This window comes from Pocillopora verrucosa, unplaced genomic scaffold (genome assembly GCF_036669915.1).
Source record: "Pocillopora verrucosa isolate sample1 unplaced genomic scaffold, ASM3666991v2 scaffold_27, whole genome shotgun sequence".
NCBI lineage: Eukaryota > Metazoa > Cnidaria > Anthozoa > Scleractinia > Pocilloporidae > Pocillopora > Pocillopora verrucosa.
In genome coordinates, this window is record NW_027078181.1 from 4,871 (window position 1) to 9,244 (window position 4,374).

Consider the following 4,374-nt stretch of genomic DNA (forward strand, 5'->3'; position numbering starts at 1 on the left):
CGATGCCGAAGCATGCCCTGGGTGAGGGGGGTGGTCGAGGGATCCTTCCCACGGTTTATGGTGGATAGTAGCAGGTCGCCCCCACAAGCCCTTGCGAGTCCCGCAGACGGTCCCAGAGGCTGACCCGTTTGGTATCTCCTCACTGTAAGATTTTAAAGCCAGATACACGCACCTACGGAGCTAAAACATTGTATAATAGGTTTTTAGGACACGTTATGTCTCTTGGGACCCCTCCCTCCCCTCCCTAGGGAATAGTGCTTCAAATCGATGCTCCTCAATGTGTTAACTGGGTTGAGGAAATACATTAGGGTTAGGTAACGACTTCGGGGTTAGGGTAACCATTTCTTAGGGTTAGGGTAACAATTTCTTAGGGTTAGAGTATCGATTTCTTAGGGTTAGAGTAACGAAACTAGGGCTTTAGAATTTCAAATTCGCCTACACTCAGGGATGTGGCCGCTTTACAGCCTGAACCTGGCCGATAACAAGCAGAATTTCGACCCCATTTCCTCGTCTACGACCATACCACAGGGAAAGCACCGGTTCTCGTCCGATCACCGAAGTTAAGCCCTGTCGGGCGGGGTTAGTACTTGGATGGGTGACCGCCTGGGAATACCCCGTGTTGTAGGCTTCAATTTTTTGTCTTGCGAACATCTCTAAACGTTTTATCCCAATAAATAGCTCTCCATACACCACAATTTCACATAGAGAGCCGTAGGTGAGTGAGGAACAAAATCAAAGCAAAAAACGAGGGGGGAAAACACCTTTTTGTCAAAAATCGGCCAGCTAATGGCGAAAACTCTAGTGCGATCGACTTTTCTTACAGAGCGCGCGCGAGCGAGTGAGCACGCGCGAGATGAACAGTTTATGATGTCAAATTCTACTTCTGTGATATCAAATCATTCCAAATAACGAACGAAAAATTGAATAGGAAAAAAACGCACACTTCTGAGACGCAGTTTTAAGCCATCGTGACGTGGCAAAACACTCGCACACTTCCAAGAGGAGGCGCGCGAAAAACGGCACTGAAAGTCGACAATGGTTGGATTCAGACTGCAAACGAATCGGGAAAAAGGTTCGATACTTTTACTACTCTGCTAGTTTGTTTCCTTCCCTCGTTCATTCGTTCACTCGCTTGCTCGCACAAAGGATACACTAACGATAGCAATAGCATTTCTAAAAGCGGCTCCAGTGACAATAAAACCGCTCAAAAGGTTCAAAGTGTACTCACGGTCCAAGTCGAATGCCCTTCTATGCTCGCTCGCTCGGTCGATCGGCCGTTTGGTTTCCTTTCATTTCCTTTCCCTTCGCGCGCATAGCACAGCACGGCACGGCACGCACAACCTGCAAATACAAACGAACAGGACTTTACACACAATAGAGCAGACAGGCCTTGAACAAAAACAGCCAGCAAAGTTACGCACCGCCCCGAAACTCACCTTGTTTCCTTCCTCCAGTCTCTCCAATGCACTTCTACCCCTCCAAACGTGCCAACACCTTGGCCAGTTGTGCGTCCTTTGCTTTCTTTGCAAGTCTACCGGTCCACTGCAAAAGCAAAAATACCCTCGATAGTCAGTAAGAGGGCCATATAGACATAGTTTGGATGACTTTTGCGGGGACGAGCGCGAACGCAGGTCCCCACTACCAGAAATTATACGCTCGAGTTACCCACATTTGGGGTAATCGCAAGGGTCAACCCAGTCGAAGTGCAATGAAAGGGCCTCGCCTTGAGAGGACTGCCTCCTTGATCACAGTACCTCCCGCGTCAGGTAAGTTTTTTTATATTTAAGGTGAACGGCCAGGCTCCCGTGAGGGCGGTGCAATGCCTGCCGATCTCAGACCTAATCCAACCCATGGCTGAAAGTGCAATGCCTTAGGGTTGGGTCCACCATAAACCGAGGGCCACCAGACACCAACTTCGTTGGGGAATCGAACCCCACCTCGCAAACATTGAACACACTCACACCCAAAAATTGAACACGCCCACTCCAAAACAAACGAACAAAAACGGATACAAAAACATAGAAAAACTATTATTTACAATATTACATTATTTAAAACCAGGACTTAAATACTTTATTCACATATTATTTACTTAGATAGTATTGTTTACTAATATTTACTACAATTTCTTCCTACATTTCGGAACTCCCACAACAGAAGGGGGGGCAGAACGCTTCAGCAGCTCTGCAGCAAGAACTGCAGCAGTAGGGACCACAGGACGAGACTTAGAAACGCCATCATTTACAACATTAATTACACTATTATCCACATTGGTACTGGTAAAATTACAAACTGTGGCCTTCTTAACCCACAAAGCCTTGGCGGGAAGCCTCCGACATTGCCGACCATTGAGGTCCACAAACTCCACACACAAAACGTTATCATGCTCCGTAGGACCAATCTGGTCAACAAGAGAGCCCCTGAAACCAATCAAAAAGGAAGGGTCCACCTGTACTTCAAGAAGATACTGCGCAAAACCCACTTCAGACTGCTCACCACTCGTATCCACTCTAGCGATACGAAGAAGATTTGGATCCACACTGAGAGACACCCCATTTTCCAAAACTACCGACACCAACTCCAAAAAATCCGTAGGGGAAACCTCACGCACCCTCATATCCCTGTAGGACAGAACAAAGGCTTGATCCTTAGAACAGCGGCATAACTCATCCCGATACCACTTCAAAACCTTCCTACGAATAACAGAATCTGCGGGGGTCTGCACATCCTCAGTCACTACAGGGACCGGGGGGCTAGCCCCAACTCAACAGGAGCACTAACTCGACTAGGGACAGGAACAGGGGTACTAACAGCAACCTCATCCTCCACATTAGCATCCACAGCATCCTCAATCGTATCCGAAACCTCATTCTCCACAACCCCATCTTCAACCACACCCTCGACTACATCCTCATCATCCTCATCCGAAACCACATTCTCCACAACCACATCTTCAACCGCACCCTCAATCACATCCACAACCACACCCTTATCCAAACCGGCAGAACTTTCAGAGACAACAGGCACAACAGTCCCAGAGGGGTCAGGGACCGCCTCAGGGACAGCTGCCTCTGTTGGAACAACAGACTGACCCCACGGCCGGACACACGCATGCGCTTTGTGGTCTGGGGAACCACACCTTCTACATTTTCCGTTGAACTGGCAATCTGCGGCCTTATGGCCATTAACTTTACATATCTGGCAGAACGGAGGGATACCCCTATACCAAACCCGCACAGGATAGTCGTCAATGCGGAACTCAGCAGGGACTGGATCCGATAATAACATCCTAAGAATCCGTGACCCAGTTAGAAGGCCCGGAATTCCTGAAAAATTCTGGTGCTTAATACTGATAACTTCTCCGTATTTTCTTAGCTCATCACAGATCAGAGCATCGTCACCTTCGGCAGGAAAATAGTGTACATACACAAAAGACGGCGGCTTATCAGAAGACGTCACACTAAGATCGTGCCCATCCAACGCCAGTGAACCCATACGCACAAATTCTTCTTTGTCTGAGACATTCTTAAAAGTAATACGAATCAAGCCCCTAGGGCAAAACTGAATGGCAGAAAGCCTTTCAAAATCAATATGCTCCCTAAGGAGAGCCATCACACGGTCCTTATCATAATTAGCCAACATCACTGACGCGTGAATCACGCACGTCCTGACACACTCAACACCCATGGCAAAAAACAAACAACCCAAAAGTGGATGGGTGACCCGAAAAAACGGCAAAACCTGTGAGCTGGCAAAATACCACACTCAACAGGCCAAAAAAGCCAAGAAGAAAAGCCAATCCAGCCCAAGACTGGAAAAACAACCAGAGACTGGCTACCCCAGGTTACGGCAAGGAGCCGAGCATGAGTCCCTGGGAGGGTCACCAGAAAAAAACAGCCAAACCAGAACACAATAATACTTACAAAAAATCCTGCTTCTTTAATCCAAAGACACTTGTGAATCCACGAATCCACGCGCGATACTATAACGCAGGCAAAACCCGCGTCAGGTAAGTATGCTTTTTCAGCGTCTGCCCTCGGTGAAAAAATCCACTTACCCCTAGGTCCTTGTGGTAGTGCTTTGCGCACTTCAGAAAACGTAGGCCAGCGGCCGTTCCTGCCATTGTCTGTTGTCTGAATTATCATCCCTCTTTCACCTCTTCCCCCTCTAAGGGCGGGCGGGGCTCCTGTAAACATAAAAGAATGCTATACCGTTGACTTTGTTTTGGATTGAATGTGTCTTCCCCAGAGGGAAGTGGGCCGCACTCGGAGGTAGTGCTATACCGAGGCAACCCGTGGCTGGGACGAGGCAAGCCTCTTTTCCACAGCCCAGTTCCAAAAATCAGTTTAATATATGAGCTGCTCAATGAGCAGC

At 48.1% G+C, this 4,374-nt stretch overlaps 2 non-coding genes and 1 pseudogene across 2 annotated transcripts; 1 reads left to right on the forward strand and 2 right to left on the reverse strand.

Moving 5' to 3' along the window:
* The first annotated feature begins 509 nt into the window (after nucleotides 1–509).
* On the forward strand, nucleotides 510–628 carry LOC136278586 (5S ribosomal RNA). The gene has a single exon (XR_010716421.1). It is a non-coding gene; the product is annotated as a 5S ribosomal RNA (ribosomal RNA).
* Nucleotides 629–1,610: 982 nt separating this feature from the next.
* On the reverse strand, nucleotides 1,611–1,774 carry LOC136278591 (U1 spliceosomal RNA). Its single transcript, XR_010716426.1, has one exon. It is a non-coding gene; the product is annotated as a U1 spliceosomal RNA (small nuclear RNA).
* A 2,475-nt stretch (nucleotides 1,775–4,249) lies between these two features.
* Nucleotides 4,250–4,374, reverse strand: LOC136278599 (U2 spliceosomal RNA; annotated as a pseudogene).